Source organism: Mauremys mutica, chromosome 1 (assembly GCF_020497125.1).
Source record: "Mauremys mutica isolate MM-2020 ecotype Southern chromosome 1, ASM2049712v1, whole genome shotgun sequence".
NCBI classification, from domain to species: domain Eukaryota; kingdom Metazoa; phylum Chordata; order Testudines; family Geoemydidae; genus Mauremys; species Mauremys mutica.
The window spans coordinates 172,159,845-172,181,579 of NC_059072.1; the positions used below are offsets into that span (position 1 = coordinate 172,159,845).

At 42.2% G+C, this 21,735-nt stretch overlaps 1 long non-coding RNA gene across 3 annotated transcripts in view; it reads left to right on the forward strand.

Annotated features, from left to right (window-relative positions):
* The window catches only part of LOC123361774, an 81,282-nt gene that overhangs the window by 20,919 nt on the left and 38,628 nt on the right, over positions 1–21,735 (forward strand). The window contains exon 3 of one of the 3 annotated variants that reach the window (XR_006576224.1): positions 656–923. The exons of the other annotated variants lie outside the window; for them this stretch is intronic. This is a non-coding gene — a long non-coding RNA (uncharacterized LOC123361774). The remainder of the gene's footprint in view (positions 1–655; positions 924–21,735) is intronic. 3 annotated transcript variants of the gene reach the window in all.

The following is a 21,735-nucleotide window of genomic DNA, read 5'->3' on the forward strand; positions in this document are numbered from 1 at the left end:
TCCCCAGGCCTTCGGGGAGAAAAATATTGATTCCCAGGGAGAATGGAGATGGAGGTGTAGATCTTTCAGGAATGAGATAGTAGAAGAGTTGGACGTGCCTGTGAGACATCAGCTATAGCCAAGGGCTGCAGAAGATGGTTTGGGATCAAGAGAACCCCACCACTTTCTCACCATCTCTAAGATTTTTAGAGCACTACACAAACAGGTAGAATACAATCCTGGAACTAGAAGGAGAATGAAACACCATAAAAAGAACATCAAGGCTCAAAAACATGTAGAGAAGTGTTTTACACTTTTATTAAAAAGTTGACCAGACTGAACTAAGACAGATGTTCAAGGAGGGACACATTGGGAAAAGGGGAAACCCAGCAGCTAGAGCATAGCTTACTCTCAGGGAAAGACTCTTAGAGTTGGTCTCAGGTATCATCAGGGCACCCATTATTATACGTTCACTTTAGTGGTAGTTTGTAAAATGCAATAAATATGAGGGTTAAACAATCTGGACTTTTTCTGGTATTATTAAGAATGTTATTGCTGTATCCATGTTGTATGTCTTTAGCTTCTTTAGTTATGCCCATATGCAAGGGATTGAGTTCTGGATGGTTGACTTTTTTTTTTTTTTAAGAATTTGATATTCTCTCGCTTCTGTCCTTAGGTTACAAATAAATTAAACAAAACAGAAACTTGGAGGAAAGAGACTTCAGTGCTGAAATACTTGGCTTTGTTTCTGACAAGTTATTCTGGATCAGAAAAGTCTGAATCCTGAAGGAGAAAGACACACAGCTCTACTTATCTCATGAGAAAATCTACAGTTAAAACTGTCCAAGTTTACAAAGGAATCAGAAATAAAGTGTCCACAGAGGATGAGGAGGAGAGGCACAGACAGCAAAGAGACAAAGTAGTCAATAGACTTTCCCTAACAGGTGACTTATTGAGGGGATCTTTGGGACAGAATTTGCATTTTCTTTTAAATCACAAACATTTGCTTTTAAAAAGTCTTCATGTATTTTTCATTGGAAACTTGACCATGTTGGGATGGAGTAGCTAGGAATTGTGAACGGTCTTTCATCTTCACAGTTCTTTTTTAATCTCAAGATAATTAATGACAAATTAATTTGAAGTAGCTGACACATTTGTATAGGCTAGTCTGGACACTCTCTAAGGACTTGTTAACATATGGAGCTATTTAGGAATAGCTGTTGAGGAACAGATATTCCTGAATAATTCCAAATCTGAACACTCTTATTCTGGAATGTGAGTGCCTGGTTCCTGTTTAGTTCATTGGTTCAAGTTGAACAGGATGAGGCACTCCTATTCCAGCATAAAGGTGTTCAAACTTGTATACATTTAAAGCATAATAGTTATGCTTGAATAATTCCATCTGTTTCATGTACTGCATGCTGGGTAATAACATGCAAGGACTCCATGCTTGCAGTGGCAGCGTTAGGCACCTATAACCCAAACAATTGCAGGGGGCCCTGAGGCAGCAAAAGAGTCCCCTGAAAGCCAGATCAGGCCCATGAGGGTCTTCCGTTTGGCCCACTGTGTGTGCGCTGTTCCATCTCCTCCCTGCTGGGGGGTCCGCTGTAAGGACTGCCCCTCTCCCCAGCTCGGGCTTCTGGTGGCTCTGGCACCTGCCTGGTCCTAGCTTCAGCATTCCCAGGCTGAACCACCTTGAAGTGCCACTCCCCAGCCCTACCCACCAGCTTGGTGGATGCTCTGCAGCCAGAAAGCACGAGAATTGGAGCACCCACTGCATGGTTGTAAAATTCAATTGGCTCTTTATTAACAGAACTATTTACAGAGATTCTGCAACTTTATCAAGCCCTGTGCACACCGTCTGGCTTCCTGATGCCTTCTCCTTACTCTTCCCTCTTGCAACCTGTGCTCCTCTCTCCAGGTTCCATGCAGGTTGCTACAATACCAAACCTTAATCCTAATAAACTTTTCAAGTGTAGACTAGTCTTAAGGCTGCGCCTTCACTGCCCAAAAAAAGGGGATGTTTATAGCAACATAACTCATGCATATGGGCAATCTCGCTGTAAAATCTTAGTGAATGTAAGTCACTGTAGTCATCTTCATGGTGTAGCTAGGCAAGCTCAACCATGGATAGAGGTTATAGCGTCGACTTCACCTAGCTACAGCAGTTAAAATTACCCATGCCTTGTCTCCACTAGGGTTTTACAGTAAGATAACTAACCTGAATTAGTTATGTGTGTGAAGGGGGGGGAACATGATTTTTGCCAGGGAATAGCCTAAATGCTTTTGCAGGGCTACAGCTATCTGCAGTTTACCCTAGCTGATAAACCACAAACATTTCAGGAGTGTCCAGACTAGCCTTTACAAATACATTAACTACCTCAAGTTAACTGGCAATCAGTTAACTGAAAGTAAAATCCTGAGTATAGAAATAATGTGTTTTGAATATGGCCATATCAGTAGGCAGTAGTGACTGAAAGCTGTCGTCATCTGAGAGCTATTGAATGACCTAATCAAAATATATCCATTACCTCAGGTTGGTAATTGGTTCTTAGAGATGCAGGGTCCACAGCATAACTTGCTCTCAGCAGCAAGGGCAAAGGATAGAACAGGCTGTAGAATGGAGCTTTGGAAGGGGGAACCCCTAAGTGAGGAACGAGGCATGGGGGGAGGGGAGCAGAGTAAGGGGATTCGCAGTGCTTCTGCCTTTGCTGTATCTCTTCCTTGGCTAAAATGAAGGCTATTCAGTCTGCTAGGCTGGCACCTTCCACCAACCCTAAAATCACTTCAAAATTCAGAAGATGAGAGAAGATTTCTAAACCGAACGCACTTGGCAGAATTAACCAAGTGTGCTATGTGTGGGGATTCCTGTGTAAACCAATAAAACCCCAAGTGAAAATTGCAGGCTTCAAAAAAAAAAGGGTGCTATCTTTGCAATGTTTGAAAACTGCTTGTTAAAAGGATCTATATAACTTTTGCTTCTCTCTGGAAACACAGCCCTGAAGGACAAAGCAGTGAGGGAGGTGAGCAAGTGTGACTTTTCATATAACTCAAGGAAAGCAGTTCTTTAAGCACCATTTTTTAAAAAACAGGGCTGTTGATTAATTGCAGTTAACTCGTGCGCTTAACTAAAAAATTAATCATGATTAAAAAATTAATCACAAATTTAATCGCACTGTTAAACAATAGAATACCAATTGAAATGTATTAAATATTCTTGGATTTTTTTTACATTTTCAAATATATTGATTTCAATTACAACACAGAATACAAAGTGCACAGTGCTCATTTTATATTTTTAATTGCAAATGTTTGCACTATAAAAATGATAAAAGAAATAGTATTTTTCAATTCACCTCATACAAGTACGGTAGTGATTCTCTTTATCATGAAAGTGCAACTTACAAATGTAGATTTTTTTTCTTACATAACTGCACTCTAAAACAAAACAAATGTAAATCTTTAGAGCCTGCAAGTCCACTCAGTCCTACTTCTCATTTAGCCAATTGCTAAGACAAATAAGTTTGTTTACATTTGCAGGAGATAACGCTGCCTGCTTCTTATTTACAATGTCATCTGAAAATGAGAGCAGGTGTTCACATGGCACTGTTGTAGCTGGCATTGCAAGGTATTTATATACCAAATATGCTGAACATTTATATGCCCCTTCCTGCTTCAGCCACCATTCCAGAGGTCATGCTTCCATGCTGATGATACTCGTTAAAAAAATGTGTTAATTAAATTTGTGACTGATCTCCTTGGGGGAGAATTGTATGTCCCCAGCTCTGTTCTACCTGCATTCTGACATCTATTTTATGTTATAACAGTGTTGGATGATGACCTAGCACATGTTGTTCATTTTAAGAACACTTTTTCACTGCAGATTTCACAAAACACAAAGAAGTTACCAATGTGAAATTTCTAAAGATACAGCATTTGACCCAAGGGTTAAGAATCTGAAGTGCCATCCAAAATCTGAGAGGGACGAGGTGTGGAGCATGCTTTCAGAAGTCTAAAAAGACCAATGCTCTGATGCGGAAACTGCAGAACCCAAACCACCAAAAAAGAAAATCAACCATCTGCTGGTGTCATCTGACTCAGATGATGAAAATGAACATGTGACGGGTCTGCACTGCTTTGGATTGTTATTGAGCAGAACCCGTCATCAGCGTGCATATCCTCTGGAATGATAGTTGAAGCATGAAGGGACTATGAATCTTTAGCGCATCTGGCACGTAAATATCTAGCGATGCTGGCTACAACAATGCCATGCGAACACCTGTTCTGACTTTCAGGTGCCATTGTAAACAAGAAGCGGGCAACATTATCTCCTGCAAATGTGAATATGCTTGTTTGTCTGAGTGATTGGCTGAACAAGAAGTAGGACTGAGTGGACATGTAGGCTCTAAAGTTTTACATTGTTTTGTTTTTGAATGCAGCTATTTTTGTACATAATTATACATTTGTAAGTTCAACATTCATGATAAAGAGATTGCACTACAGTACTTGTAATGGGGGAATTAAAAATACTATTTCTTCTGTTTTTACAGTGCAAATATTTGTAATAAAAAATAAATTTAAAGTGAGCACTGTTCACTTTGTATTCTGTGTTGTCATTGAAATCAATATATTTGAAAATGTAGAAAACATCCACAAAAATGTATCTGTCATTCTATTATTGTTTAACAGTGTGATTAATCGTGCGATTAATTGCAATTACTTTTTTTAATCGCTTGACAGCCCTAAAAAAAAAAAAGGCTCCTAGTATCTGAGCTCTTATTTGTTCCCCTCCCTCCCGCCACAACTCAGAAACAGTCAACTCCCTGTAACTGGAACACATACTAAAGGGGCTTCCAGCTGATCACATGGCCAAATGCAGCACATCCTTTTCTTTTTCTAAAGAACTGCTGAAAAACACCTATCTTTCTCAGAAAGGAAACCATTTGTCAGTTGCATTTTGCATCTGTGCACTCAAAGGCATTGCCCTACAGTGCAGTAACACATTAATAGGTGCAATGTTTTTTTAAAATAACAATAGTAAAAAATGTCAATCACAGAAAGGGGAACTTGTTTCCAGTAAATAAGCTTTGGGGGTTATTATGACTTGGATTTAATTTTAGACCCTACTGCTTCAAACAGGTCCAGGCAGGTGCCCCACTGTGCCTTTGCAGAGTGTCACTGAATTCACCAAACCTCTGTTCAGGTGTAAGGGTCTGACCGTGAATTCCTCTGCTGGAGCAGGGCCCTTAGTGTAGAAAGAAACTAGAGCTTGTCCCTGAGCTCTGACTGTATGCTCTCTCCTGCCACCTGGTGGGTGCAGCAGAAAAGCCAACCTTTCACTTATTCTAGAGTTGGGCAAAACCCACCACACAAAACATGTAACTTCTGTTGCATGCCTCAGTCATATTTAAAGGCTGGGGTCAGGTGAGAAAATAATATTCCCTTGCTTATTGTTACCTGAGGTCTACTATGTGTGACATACACACACCCCTTCCCCCTTACTGGCTCTTGTCTTGGAGTACTCAAGCTGGTACTTTTCTCCCCACTTAACCCCTTCTAATGTTGCTTTAGTTTTTCTCTCAGGAATGCCCCAAGTGATTGTCCTCTAGTAACTACCACCAGTACCACTGGACTTAAATAAAGCAAGAATTATGTGACACAGGAAACAGAATTCAAAAAGAATGAAATATGCTATGAAAAAAACTGGTTAGGATAAATGCTGCAACTTACTGTTTCTTAACTGAGTAAGGTTAGAACTCCTACACCTGAATGTCTGCTTGCCTCTCTCCTGTCACCAAGCTCCTAGGTTTGTAATCAAACCTGAGAATGTGACTTTTCTGAATAAGTTTAATGTGAACCAAAGTAACCAGCAATAGCAGCAGGTAATTAGAGGTGACAGTACATGCGCAGCAATGGGAACTCCCAAAACTGCCTGTCAAAAGGTACCAGTGCCTGGAGCAAAATGACAAGTGATATCTAACACTGCCGTGAGAGACATGGAGTATAAAACACACCTTAGTTAAGCAACTACTTAAATGATTACCTGTACCACATTTCTTAGGATTCTTTTAACTTTGATGACTTAACTAAAGAAATGGACTGAGGAGCTGAATTTAGTTGTATTAAATATCCTTAACAGCAGCAACTAATCTAAAAGACCCCAGAAAAGCATTGGAGTATGATTTGACTAACATAAATTAGAAAACTGGACGATTTAGCCATTCAGGTTTTCAGAATCAAATCACATAACCACAATAGAAAATAACACTTATGCTCAGTTTCTATCTTGGGAAGGTGATTTTGTTAAGAGTTTTGACTGAGTCCCTCAGAACAGGGCCTCACTTGTGCCAATTAGTTATCTATTCCAGCGTTGCTAAATGTCCAACCACAATGCGAGTTGTGATCTCTCACCATTCAATCGGGGAATGAGACGTCAGATTTGGAGTTCTTGTTGCTGGAACTGGAATTTTCCAGTCTCTTTGTGTAACACATCTTGTCACGCCAGTTTGTGTTAGGCAAGTTAGGCCCAACCATCTTGAGACATACCTTTAACACAGGCTGCTTTGCTGTGGTTAGCAAATTACCTCTTCAAGTCACTTTGCATGGGCCCCTTTGCAGTGCATCTCTTGGCCATCCTTGCAGCTATGCTTGCTCAAGTTGCAGTTTCTCCATCAACTCTGCTTGCTGCTGAAATGTCCAATTTAAAGTTCATATAATTTACACCAAGACCCTCCATATTCTTTGATTCTCTTTAAACTTCTTTTTAACGGTCCATTATAGAATGCAAAGTCACTTCAAGCACTGTTCTTCTCTATCAGACCCGGGCAGCTGTATAAATCTTCCATTTCTGTTCCCCTTGCTTTAACAATAACTGTGGGACCTTAGTATGTATGGCTGAGCTGGGTCTCTGCCTTATTAACCAAACAGTTACATTTCTTTTTATTCCACTCAGTGGTCAAGTGTCCTTATAAAAACACTATTTGGTTTCAGTTCCTTCTGTTTACTGCCTCTTTCAACATAGCGCATTATCCTTACTTCTTCATTTAACCTGAAATAAATCAATATGAATGCACCCTCTTTCTTTTCTAACAGGACTGTCCATGAGATAAATCTTGTCGTTAAAGTTTACAATATTTTGCGCAAAGCTATATCCCTTATAGTTGACTTCCCTTTATACACATTTTATTTATAATATTAGATTCAATCAATTTCCCTGTTTTACGGGGTATGTCACATAATATCCATGCTTGATATCAATTTAAAATATTTTTTAAAAATTTAAGTCATTCACAGAAAGGGAAAAAGCACAAGTCTCTTTAGCTGTACAAGAAGCACACTCTTGTAAAAGTCTGTAGTAACTCTGAGTTTTTCTCAGACTGTTGAAGAAATCTAGCCGTTAGACACTGGGTTTTTATTCACTTAGCCCTCTGTTCTATCTGTCCAAAAGCCTTGATACTTGGGCAGTTTTTAAATAGTAATGATTCATCATTTGGGAGCCTTAGTCTCTACATTGTGCTGATGCGGCACATGATGAGTAATCTGACTTGCACTGGGTCTTTCTGTTTAGAGTGGAGATGTTGCTGTAATATCCACTAGCTGTCAACCTAATTACCTCTAACTAAAATAACAGGAAAGTCTATTACTATCCAATACATAGATGGGAAGTAGTATGCTGTACTGGAGTGACTGGAAATGGGGTTTGCTGGCTGGCAGCAAGTTGTTCTGATAGGTTAGATGCTGTCCTCCCTGTTGTCTCGCATTCTCTGCAGGGATGCTCAGGCAGGATAACATCCCATATGAGTCCTCTTGTGAAGATGATGAGTTCCTCTTTCTCTAGCGGTTTCAGCAGAAAACAGGGCCTATCTCCCTCTGATCATGCCTTCAACCAGTTCAGTGGGTAGCTTTAGCAGTTGTGAGGAGAAAGGGTAAGTGAGCACTTGTCTGCAATGATAAGTGTGCTTGAGGTATATTATTCGGCCACTAGATGTCTGTGTTTTGTATAGAGTAGATGTGCTCTCTGGTATATCAAGGAAACTAAGCTGAAACCCAAGCTGCATGGCGGCTTGTCTGTCCATGTAGCTCAGAGGCCCACTTGTTGACGCAATAACCTGACAGTAGCTATGCATTTGAGTTGGGCTACTCATGTTACATAGGGTCAGGTTTGCAAGACGGTTCAGAGGCTTCAGTGAACGTAGGCAGGTTTCCAGTAGTGCTGGGATTATTTGTTTCCACTTGGCGATGTCCATGGAGTTTCTGAGTTTGTTCAAATACAGTATTAGCGCAACTCAGAAACAAGAGCTGCTGCATGATCTGAACTCAGGTTTGGGGTTTGCAGGAATTCCTGAAAACTGAAATGCACAGTTCTGCATCACTCCATCACACACCAAGGAATTAAGTTACACCAGTAATTTGTGTCTGTACATCCCCTGTGGTAAGGCAACGGACTGATATACTTACAGCTTGTTCCTGAACTGACAGAGTGTTTTCACATCTCACTGCATGGCAATAGGGGATTTTGCGGGGTGGTAGCAATTCCTCTTTTCTTTCCACAGTCTTTACAGCAGGTATTACCAGCTGAGTCAGGTCCAAGGCTGATGCATATGGTGCTTGCATAAATGTATTCAGTTCAGGAACAGATTTTCAAGCTGTGAACATCTGTTTTATAGAATAACTGCTCTCTTGATATGAGACCCTTAACACCTTGTAATGCCACAGTAAATGGGTTTTTTTTATTGCACAGATGGGCCAAACTAAAACACTTGCAAACTACATATATTTGGCTTTACAGTTGACATGTACAGCTTTTAAGAAGGCAATGCAGTCTAGTGATTAGCAAACAGAAATGGGAGCCAGAAGACCAGAGTTGTAGGCCTGCCATGTACTTGCTCTTAAAGAAGGTCTTAACAAATCTGTGCTTCAGGTTCCTCATCTGTAACATTGGGGTAATGATACATTTCATAATGTCTATATTTATATTATTATTAATAAAAAAAATGTTAATGTGTTGGGGAAAATTTTCAGGGAATTTTGTGCTGTTGAAAGGTGGAGGACTGATAGCCCTGGTGACAGGAATACTCCTCCAGAATGCAGACCCAGCAGAAATACCCATCTGAGAGAGAGTACTAAATCAAGCCCCTCATCCCCCACAAACAAATAACACAAGTATGGTGTGTGTGGGGGGGTGGGAATTAGAAAGACCAAAGCACAAAACGAGATCAAACTAGCTAGAGACATAAAGGGTAACAAGAAAACATTCTACAAATACATTAGAAGCAAGAGGAAGACCAAGAACAGGGTAGGCCTGTTACTCAGTGAGGGGAGGGAAATAACAACAGAAAATGTGGAAATGGCAGAGGTGCTTAATGTTTTGGTTTTCACCAAGAAGGCTGGTGGTGATTGGACATCTAATGTAGTGAATGTCAATGAAAATGAGGTAGGATCAGAGGCTAAAATAGGAAAAGAATAAGTTAAAAATTACTTAGTCAAGTTAGATGTCTTCAAGTCACCAGGGCCTGATGAAATGCATTCTAGAATACTCAAGGAGCTGACTGATAAGATATCTGAGTCGTTAGCGATTATCTTTGAAAAGACATAGAAGATAGGAGAGATTCCAGAGGACTGGAAAAGTGCAAATACAGTGCCCATCTATATAAAGGGAAATAAGGACAACCCGGGGAATTACAGACGAGTCAGCTTAACTTCTGTACCCAGAAAGATAATGGAGCAAATAATTAAGCAATCAATTTGCAAACATCTAGAAGATAATAAGGTGATAAGTAACAGTCAGCATGGATTTGTCAAGAACAAATCGTGTCAAACCAACCTAATAGCTTTATGATTCTATGATTCTATGACTGGGTAACAAACTTTGTGGATGGGGAAAGCGGTAGAGGTGGTATATCTTGACTTTAATAAAGCTTTTGATAATGTCTTGCATGACCTTCTCATAAACAAACTAGGGAAATGCAACCTAGATGGAACTACTATAAGGTAGGTGCAAAACTGGTTGGAAAACCAGAGAGTAGTTATCAGTGGTTCACAGTCATGCTGGAAGGGCATAATGAGTGGGGTCCCACAGGTATCAGTTCTGGGTCTGGTTCTGTTCAATATCTTCATCAATGATTTATATAATGGCATAGAGAGTACTTATAAAGTTTCAAGTATCAGAGGGTTAGCCGTGTTAGTCTGGATCTGTAAAAGCAGCAAAGAGTCCTGTGGCACTTTCTAGACTAACAGACGTATTGGAGCATGAGCTTTCGTGGTTTCATGACATGCATCTGACGAAGTGGGTATTCACCCACGAAAGTTCATGCTCCAATATGTCTGTTAGTCTATAAAGTGCCACAGGACTCTTTGCTGCTTATAAAGTTTGCGGATGATACCAATCGGGGAGGGGTTGCAAGTGCTTTAGAGAATAGGATTAAAATTCAAAATGATCTGGGCAAACTTGAGAAATGGTCTGAAGTAAATAGGATGAAATTCAACAAGGACAAATGCAAAGTGCTCCATTTAGGAAGGAGCAATCCGTTGCACACATACAAAATGGGAAATGACAGCCTAGGAAGGAGTACTGCAAAAAGGGATCTGGGGGTCATTGTGGACCATAAGCTAAACATGAGTCAACAGTGTAACACTGATGCAAGAACATCATTCTGGGATGTATTAGCAGGAGTGTTGTAAGCAAGACCTGAGGAGTAATTCTTCCACTCTACTCTGCACTGATTAGGCCTCAACTGGAGTATTGTGTCCAGTCCTGGGCACCACATTTCAGGAAGGATGTGGACAAATTAGAGAAAGTCCAGAGAAGAGCAACAAAAATGATTAAAGGTCTAGAAAACATGACCTATGAGGAAAGATTGAAAAAATTGGGTTTGTTTAGTCTGGAAAAGAGAAGACTGAGAGGGGACATGATAACAGTTTAAAAGTACATAGAAGGTTGTTATATAAGGAGGAGGGAGAAGAATTGTTCTTAACCTCTAAGGATAGGACAAGAAGCAATGGGCTTAAATTGCAGCAAGGGAGGTTTAGGTTGGACATTAGGAAAAACTTCCTAACTGTCATGGTGGTTAAGCACTGGGATAAATTGCCTAGGGAGGTTGTGGAATCTCCATCACTGGAGATTTTTAAGAGCAAGTTGGACAAACACCTGTCAGGGATGGTCTAGATCAGATATGGGCAAACTACAGTGCCCGCAGGACCATCCTGCCTGGCCCCTGAGCTCCCAGCTGGGGAGCCTAGTCCCCAGCCCCTCCCCCACTGTCTCCCCTTCCCTGCAGCCATGCCACTGTGCAGGCTGAGCTCTAGCCCGCCGCTCCCACTGGGCAGCATGGGATGTGCCGCTGGATCTGGCTGGGTGTCGCCGCTGTGAGCTCCTCCTGCTGGTAAGGGGGCAGGGACCAGGGGGGTTGGGTAAGGGAGCGAGGAGTCCTGGGGGGCAGTCAGGGAGGAGGGGGTGGTTGCATGGGGTGGAGGTTCTGGCGGGGTGGTCAGGGAGGAGGGGGTGGGGTGGAGGTTCTGGCGGGGTGGTCAGGGGATGGGGAACAGGGAGGGTTGGGAGTGGGAGTCCTGGGGGGCTTGTCAGGGGGTGGGGATGTGGATAGGGGTTGGGAGGGCAGTCAGGGGACAGGGAGCAGGGGGGTTGGATAAGGGGGTGGGATCCCAGGGGGCAGTTAGGAGCGGGGGGTCCTGGGAGGGGGTGGTCAGGGGACGAGGAGCAGAGGGCGATTGGATAGGGGGTGTGAGTCCTTGGGGGGGAATAGGGGGTGTGAGTCCTTGCGGGGGAGGCAGGGGCGTGGATAGTGGTCAGGGCAGTCAGGGGACAGGGATGTGGGGGTTGGATGGGGGTGGTCAGGGGACAAGGAGCAGGGGCTAGATGACCTCTTGAGGTCCCGTCCCATCCTATGATTTTATTAATTTAAATTTTCTCTCTCTCTCTCTCTTCATCAGGTCATCCAGTTTTGTGGTATTCTGCATTCTGGCAGAGGCTTCTCTCAATAGCTGCTGCTCCTCACAATGTGGTATTAAAAAGAGCAGCAGGTGGTTGTCAGTGTCTTGCCAACCAGACTCCTGGTGTCACTGGGTTTGTGGGGTTGAGGGTGTGGAGTGTGGCTCTCTCTCTCTCTCGCTCTCATATAAATGGGGGAGCTGCAGTATTTTAACATTTGTGACTCAGCTTTCCTTTATGCTCAGATTTAAAAGATAGAGCTGTGTGGAGAGAGTGGAAACCATGCTGGTGGGTGAGAGACTGGGGGACTAGGGGAGAGGTGGAAACCATTCTGCTCAGCCTTCACTCTACCATGTGCCAGTAGCTTTCTAAAATTAAACCTCCCATCTGTCAACGGCTTCCTTCCCCCATTTGCAGCCTCACAGCTCTCTCTCTTGTCATGGTCTCTAATGTTGATAAAAGGCTAATGGTTAAAATGGGAAGCTGTGGGCATAGCCAACCTTGCAGAGAAGTGTGATGAGCTGGGGTTAGAGGTGATGGGGAGGCATAAAGAACCACTATCATCACTTCATTAGTAAAAGTCTGACCCTTCTTGACTGTGGAGAAGAGGAAATTGCTAGGTGACACCAAGGATTTTACAGCCACATGCATTAGATAACAAACAATTGCATGCCCTTTATGAGGCCGTGGGCTGAGGCTAGATATCATCACCATAACCACAGTTACATAAGGCAACTTCACATTTTACTTTCCTTTTATGACCGAGGTTGTCACTACAGTTAACCAAAAAAGTCTGGCTTCCTCAAGAAAACTCATGGCTCTGCTGTAGTCAGTCACTTCTTCCAGACAACAACCACTGACAGCAATGACCAGCACCTGGACCAAGGCAGGCACTAAAAATACATTTGCCTATATTGAAAGTACATCTCAAATGACTTTAGGGTCTAGAGCAGACTAAGGGTAAATCCTAATACAAATGACTTGGCTTATTCATGAACAGATTGGAAAAAAGGCAAATTGCAATAGTACAGTAAAAATGACGCTACTTTAACCAGCCTTTTAAAATCCTAGAAAATAGATAAGGCTTGTAGCATACTCTGAGGGTCAACAAATCCCATCTCTAATGTCTTCACTACAGAGTTAACCTGGGCAGCACACCTCCACTAAAAAGCCCTTGCCATGCCAGACCTGTGTAACTGCATCCACAATGGTTCTGTCCTAACCTGTGCTGGCATGGATTTCTGGTGGGATGTCCATGGTCTGTAGTGGTGCATTAAGCTGGGTTCCTCTAGGAATTCAGTAGCAGCGTACTCTCACTGTCTCTCGCCTAGCACAGAGCTGCTGTCTGTGAGAGTGACAGGAGAACCATGCTTTATGTGACTAAGTGGGGGAGGCATAGCTCAGTGGTTTGAGCATTGGCCTGCTAAATCCAGGGTAGTGAGTTCACTCCTTGAGGTGGGCATTTAGGGAACTGGGGTAAAAATCTGTTTGGGGATTGGTCCTGCTTTGAGCAGGGGGTTGGACTAGATGATCTCCTGAGGTCCCTTCCAACCCTGATATCCTATGAATTTCCAAGTGGAGCTACTCCTTATTAACACAGACAGTTCCAAAGGCAAAAGCACAACATTTGGCAGCAGGAACTTTAAATTAGAATGTTGTTAAGGAATTCAATCTGCAAACCACAGCATGATTTGTAGTGCATCTGACTGACTGCTGGGACTCTGTTTTTTATGCCCACTTAACATAAAAATGACATTGTGGATCCATTTCCTCAAATTATGGGTCTTACTGATATCACGTCACAGCTTTACAAGAAGGCTGGTGTCAATGTCTGGCCAACTGGCAGCGTGGGAGGAGGATTTCTTGGATGAAATGCTGTGGAAGTGCAGCAGAAATAGAGAGCCACTGTAGGTGATAAGGGCAGAGCTAGACAAGAAAGTACAACTCAGATGGAATTGTGGGATAGTCTTGTAGGGCTAACAGCACCTGGACTTGATTAGCCTGCATTCTCAAGGCAAAGTAGGTGGGTCGCCAGCCTGGGATGAAGCAAAGCCTGAGCTCAGCCATGACTGCTAGCACAGGCTCAAAGCACTTCTGAACCCGCATTAGAGGTTTTTCTGTGTGGATGGAAAGGACAGATTAGGGCAACACCCCAGCTAACTCTGCAGTGAAGACCTGATTTATCAGACCAAGAGAGACAATGTTCCAGAGCACCAGAAGGGACCTGCGAGAAAGGGAGAAAATGAGCCCACTTGAACTATGAGCCCACAAATACAGGCGAGTCTCGTCTGATGCTGGGATTGCATTCCGCTGTCAATGTGTAAAGTGAAAACCGTGTGTAGTCAAAATTACATTGAGTGGAATGGTGGGCGGAATTGCCCGCACTACAAGTACAGTATTTAAATTGTTATTTTTCTCTTTTTTTGTTTGTTTGTTTTTTGCCGACCACACAAAGCTGGATTAGCGCATGTTAAATGCATGTAAGACGAGACTCACCTGTACCAATCTGTGGGAAATGATATTAAAACAATATTTGTCAATAGAATTTAAACAGCTAGAGTCATGTCATCGGCTAATGTGAAATAGACTAGCTCCATTGACGTCAGTGGAGCTACACCCATTTACATCAGCTGAGGATCTGGCCCTTAATGAATGGTGACTGAACATACAAAGATTTAGTAAAATACAATGACAAAAAATCCCAGGTCTGGATCAGAATAAACATATCCATAGGGCTGGCTTTGTGGACAAAATGCTGTATAAATTATGAGAGTTCTAACAACAAGACTTAGCATTTTCAAGGTACTCTGTGTGCATTAACTAATACTATCCCACTAGTAAGCAAGTCCTGCACAGCAAGTAATAGTATCCACATTTTGAGATGAGAAAACTGAGGCTAAGGCCCATATCCTCAAAAGTATTTAGGTTCCTGTCATAAACATACAGCTAAGGGTAGCATAAAATCCCTCCTTTACCTTTAAAGGGTTAAGAAGCTCAAATAACTTGGTTGGCACCTGACCAAAAGGCCCAATGAAGGGAGAAGATACTTTCAAATCTGTGGGGGAAGGTTTTTGTTTTGTGTTCCTTTGTGTTCTTTCCCGGTCAGCGAGGAATCAGGGCAGGGAAAATACATTTCCCAAAGCCATACCTGAACTAAAGGCCTCTAAAATTACAAATTGTAAGTAATAGGCAGGAAATACATTTCATTATCTTTTGTTGTAGCTTGTGAATTCTCCCTGTGCTAAGAGGGAGGGTTACACTGATCTACAATTTTTGAGAAGTCGTCTGCTTCAGAGATAAAATGTGGTATTTATTATGTATTTTGATGTGCTGAATTCAAATATGACAATTAAAACAACTGATTGGCTACTGTTTCTAAGGTATTTAAGTTTTTACATTTTATGTCTATGTATATTGTGTAGATAGTAGAGTTTTAATCATAAATTGTAAACCTAGGTCTTTTCATGTGTTTATGGTTGCTTTACATGATAATATTTCACCTGTCCTGTTTATGTAACACTTTAAAAATCAGCAAAAGGGTTATCTAAATAAAATTTATTATGAAACAAAAGGCAAAAAACTATTATGTACATAGTTTAGTCCTATTCAGTGTCTACTCGGCGCTTCTTGGCTTGTCTCTTGTATTCATTAAATGGAGCATCTCTTGTCACTGTCCAGCAATAGTCTGCAAGCATTGATGGGCTCCATTTGCCCTGATAGCGTTTCTCCATTGTTGCAATGTCCTGGTGAAATCGCTCGCCGTGCTCGTCGCTCAGTGCTCCGCAGTTCGGTGGAAAAAAATCTAGATGAGAGTGTGTTATACCAATATAATAAAAAACAGCAGGATCTTATTAAGAGGGATAAGGCAAAGATGCCACATTTATTGTAAATACCGTAACAAAACAAAAGACAGCAAAAGACAAAAGCAAACAACGTTGTTTTACTACTTATTTCTATCACTACTTATTCCTTATACACACACACACACATATTCATTCACACAATCATTCATTCAGGTTCTGTATAGATGTTATAGTTACTAGCCTAGATGTTGCTCATGCCAAGTTACTGGCCAGGTACCTTGGTCATGAGGATGGAGCCGAGTCTGTGTCAGATGCATCTGATGCTCCTGGAGGCTGGCAGCAGAACCATAGACTCAAAGTCCTCAGTCTTTAGAGTCCAGTTTTATAGGAATTTATTCCTATGTCAGTTCATGAGAGTTGCTTCATTTTGCTGTTGCTAAATCAATCAGCAGGTGGCTGGCTCCATGTTGTCAGATGCTTTGTTTTTCCTTCCTTTGAGGTGTGGTGGGTGGATTCCAGTTTGCCCTCCGGGGGTCATTTGGTTGATCCCACTTAACACCTTCTTCAGCCGACACTGAATTCTTCAGGCTGGTACCTCCCTAACCATTCATTCACATACATTCTCTATCTTAATCACATCTATTTCACTGTCTCTTTACCTTTTGGGGTGTTACCAATTTATGTGAGACTCCCTGTCTTTTAACAAGCAAAGATAAAGTGAGATGAAAATTTACAGAGGGTGGGGGTCTTTATCTATACACTATAACAGCTACTGTTTTGGCTTACTTAAGAGTTAATTAATGTTTAGCAAGTTTTATACAAAGTATTTCTTTGAGCTTAACAAGTTTTATACCAAGTATCTCTTTGAGCAGGCTTCACACAGACACAGCTGGTGGCTTGCAGGTTAGAGGCTAAATGTTGGGAATCACAAATTTACTTCTAACATAAACCTTAAGTTATAAAGTATTAATTAACAATAAATCAATAAATCATTTCTCATATAAACCATGTTTAATATAAACCTTCTTTAATATCCCTACAAGTGCAAAAAATGTATCTTTAGTGACATGTTGCAACCAAGGCTTTTGTATGCCTTGAGGAGGTTTTCCACCAACAACCTGTAGTTGTCTGCCTTGTTGTTTCTGAGAAAATTTATTGCCACTAACTGGAAGGCTTTCCATGCCGTCTTTTCATTGCCATGCAGTGCATGGTCAAATGCATCATCTCGAAGAAGTTCACGAATCTGAGGGCCAACAAAGACACCTTCCTTTATCTTTAGCCTGGTCTACACTAGGCGTTTAAATCGGTTTTAGGAGCATAAAACCGATTTAACGCCACAACCGTCCACACTAGGAGGCACCTTATATCGATTTTAATGGCTCTTTAAACTGGTTTCTGTACTCCTCCCTAACGAGAGGAGTAGCGCTAGTATCGGTATTACCATATCGGATTAGGGTTAGTGTGGCCGCTGATCGACGGTATTGGCCTCCGGGCGGTATCCCACAGTGCACCACTGACCGCTCTGGACAGCAATCTGAACTCGGATGCAGTGGCCAGGTAGACAGGAAAAGCCCCGCGAACTTTTGAATATTTCCTGTTTGCCCAGCATGGAGCTCCGATCAGCACGTGTGGCGATGCAGTTAAAAATCAAAATAAAGAAAGAGCTCCCGCATGGACCATGCGGACGTGATCGCTGTAAGGGCAGGCAAATCTGTTCTATCAGCGCTCCGTTACAGAAGATGAAATTCAAAATCATTTTTTTAAAATCTCCAGACAGAGCTCCAAATGCTTCTAGGGTCAAACACCGTGTCCGCGGTGGGTCAGGGCATAGCTCGGCAATTTTTGCCCCATCAGGCACTGGGATCTCAACCCGGAAGTTCCAAGGGGCGGGGGAGGCTGCGGGAACTATGGGATAGCTACGGAATAGCTACCCACAGTGCAACGCTCCAGAAATCGACACTAGCCTCGAACCGTGGACGCACACCACCGATTTAATGTGTTTAGTGTGGCCACGCACACTCGATTTTATAAAATCTGTTTTACAAAACCGGTTTATGCAAATTCGGAATAGTCCCGTAGTGTAGACGTACCCTTAGCTTCACTTAACCTTGGAAATTTTCCATGGAGGTACTTGAAAGCTGCTTGTGTTTTGTCAATGGCCTTGACAAAGTTCTTCATCAGACCCAGCTTGATGTGTAAGGGTGGTAACAAAATCTTCCTTGATTCAACAAGTGGTGGATGCTGAACACTTTTCCTCCCAGGCTCCAATGACTGTCGGAGTGGCCAATCTTTCTTGATGTAGTGGGAATCTCTTGCACGACTATCCCATTCACAGAGGAAAACAGCAGTACTTTGTGTATCCAGTCTGCAGACCAAGCAAGAGAGCAACAACCTTCAAATCGCCACAAAGCTGCCACTGATGTTGGTCATAGTTTATGCACCTCAAAAGTTGTTTCATGTTGTCATAGGTTTCCTTCATATGGACTGCATGACCAACTGGAATTGATGGCAAAACATTGCCATTATGCAGTAAAACAGCTTTAAGACTCGTCTTCGATGAATCAATGAACAGTCTCCACTCATCTGGATCGTGAACAATGTTGAGGGCTGCCATCACACCATCGATGTTGTTGCAGGCTACAAGATCACCTTCCATGAAGAAGAATGGGACAAGATCCTTTTGACGGTCACGGAACATGGAAACCCTAACATCACCTGCCAGGAGATTCCACTGCTGTAGTCTGGAGCCCAACAGCTCTGCCTTACTCTTGGGTAGTTCCAAATCCCTGACAAGGTCATTCAGTTCACCTTGTGTTATGAGGTGTGGTTCAGAGGAGGAGGATGGGAGAAAACGTGGGTCCTGGGACATTGATGGTTCAGGACCAGAAGTTTCATCCTCTTCCTCTTCCTCGTCTGACTCAAGTGAGAATGATTCTGGTGCATCAGGAACCGGCAGTCCTTCTCCGTGGGGTACTGGGCGTATAGCTGATGGAATGTTTGGATAACGCACAGTCCACTTTTTCTTCTTTGACACACCTTTCCCAACTGGAGGCATCATGCAGAAGTAACAATTGCTGGTATGATCTGTTGGCTCTCTCCAAATCATTGGCACTGCAAAAGGCATAGATTTCCTTTTCCTGTTCAACCACTGGCGAAGATTTGTTGCACAAGTGTTGCAGCATATGTGTGGGGCCCAACTCTTGTCCTGATCTCCAATTTTGCAGCCAAAATAAAGGTGATAGGCTTTCTTAACCATAGTGGTTATACTGCGCTTTTGTGATGCAAAAGTCACTTCACCACAAACATAGCAGAAGTTATCTGCACTGTTCACACAAGTACGAGGCATCTCTGCTCACTTTGGCTAAACAGAAATGTGACCCTTTGCAAAATCAAACACTGACAAATAAGAGAGCACGACACTGTATGATTTCTAGAGCTGATATAGGGCAATTTGTTCAGCAGAGTGATGTAAGCTTCGTTATGATTGCATCATCCATGACTTCTAGGAATAACATGATGCAATTCATATCATGTATGACGCAATACCAGCTTCAGATTGCATCATTCATTGTTTTGCCTAAAAAGCAAGTACTGTCCAAACCCAGTCATAAATTTATTCATAGATCCAGTCAAAGATGTATTTTAGTCATTTCTGGTTTAAATTGAGATCCCTTCCCTTTATAACTCACTTATCCTCCGCTATTCCCAAGTCAAGGGTCGTATATACTGACCCAATAGCATAACTTGAAAACTAGAGCCAATCAACAATTTTAAGCATCATTTTTGTTCTCAGTGACCCAGAATTAGTAAAGTTTGACTACATTTATTTCAGAAGCATTTTGGATGTAGAGCAGTGAATTATCCCTGTTTTTGTAACCTTAAAGTTTTGCCTAGAGGGGAAATCCTCTATGTTTTGAATCTTTTTGTTACCCTGTAAAGTTATCTTCCATCCTGATTTTACAGAGGTGATTCTTTTATCTTTTTTTAAATAAACTTCTTTTAAGAATCTGATTGTTTTTCAGTGTCCTAAAGACCCAGGGGGGTTGATCTGTGCTCATTTTGTAACCAATTGGTTAGGATATTATTCTCAAGACTCCCCAGGAAAGGGGGTGTAGGGCCTTGGGGGGATATTTTGGGGAAACAGGAACTCCAAGTGGTCCTTTTCCTGATCTTTGTCTAACTCACTTGGTAGTGGCAGCATACCATCCAAGGGCAAGGAAGAATTTCTGTGTTGGGGAAGTTTTTAACCTAAGCTGGTAGAAATATGCTTAGAGGGTTGTTCATGCGGGTCCCCACATCTGTACCCTAGAGTTTAGAGTGGGGAGGGAACCCTGAGATAAATGGGTTCCCATTAAAATAAATGGGAGTTAGGCACCTAACTACCTTTGAGGATCTGGGCCTAAGTACCTTGCAGATGGCCACAAGGACACTTGGTGTCCAGCATGGATTGGAATTTAAAAACTATTGTTGTTCTCGGGCCCCTGGACCGCAGCCTCTCTAAGCAGTGTACAGATGGGATGCATCAGTGAGTGTTTTTTTGCTGCAATTAGCTCCTGACCACAGCATCATAATGTTCCTTTTACATATCCCAGTGATGCATGTGCTCTGTAGTAATGTTTTCCTCAAGGTGTCTCTCTCTCTCTTTTTTTACAGCTGTAGTGTGGAAATTTATCTGTGATTCGTTGTCAGGTGTAAGGTTTTATATTTCTGAAAAAAAATCCGCAGAAGGAAGCAAAAGCTGCTGCAAAGAAAACAGCACCAGTTTTCAGCTCGGTTAAAAGAATGTCATGTGCAACCACACAATGACTACAAATATGTGTCTGGGTTGACCTGATACATACCTCACACAATCTTACTTGAAAAGATCATTCCTGTTAGCTTAGTTATGAACACTGGCATCTGGATTTAAAACTAGCTGAAGCACCATACACATAGAGGGTAATGTGAAAAGCAGCAAAGTTTATCATTGAGTTGGTGAGAAATATCTAATAGCAGAGCTCAAGGATCTTAGTTAAGTCTAGTTTTATTTCATATACCTTGCACCATTAAGTTAGGCAATACACTTGATCAGACTTAATTCTATCGACGCAATTACTAAAAATCAAGGAAACCACCACTAAGGCCAACGTAAACATACATACCAGCTTCAGCTAATAGGACTTAAAGTCAAATGTCATAATACCCAGACACTCAGCCCTACAACAAACTATTTTAATGTTAACATATAACTACCCACAGTTCACGCATCCACTTCTTTGCAATCACACTCAAATGTGCACCCGGAACGCCAGTCTCAGTTAGAGAGATCCCCTGCATGCCTCTTCAGTGAAGTGTTTGTTGATGGGAAAAGTATGAGGTCAGAGTTCAGGTTTTGCCTTTGCGTGCAGTTGTAAGGAACTGGGAGTGTGCATTGCGGCTGGCTGTGTGATGAAACTGAAAGGGAGTTTGTTGTGCAGTTGATAAAACTGAGGGTCTGGTGTCGGGGTAAGAAACGTGAATTCAAGTTGGTGGGGATGTTAATGTTGCCTTAAATTAGTACTGTCCTTGATTATTATTTTTTTGTTTGGTTGGTTTGTTTATTTAGTGTGTTGGCAGGAAACGCACTTGAGCAAGTTTAACGCTAAATTAATGTAGTGTTTTTGTGGAGGAATTTTGCTGCTATTTAAAAATCAGTGAAGGGACGTCTTCAACCTGCAAGCCCCTGCCCGAATTCTGTGACTCTCCCCACCTGTGTTTCTGCTCGTGCTCGAGAGTCCACCTTGCTGCCCTCTACATTCTTGCATCCCCATTTCAAAGCATCTTCCCTGTGACCCCCTTCTGGTCACTCCCTCTTCCCTCCGCTAAAGTCTTACTGCCACTGTAGTCTCTTGCACACCCTCCCCACATCCTGAGGGGCAGAGACTGGAGATTTGACTAATGGAATCAGTGTGGGCAGGGCTAGTGGGGAGCAGAACTGGGGAGCTGGGCAGCACAATGGCACTAACTGTACACAGACCTACTATGCAGCCT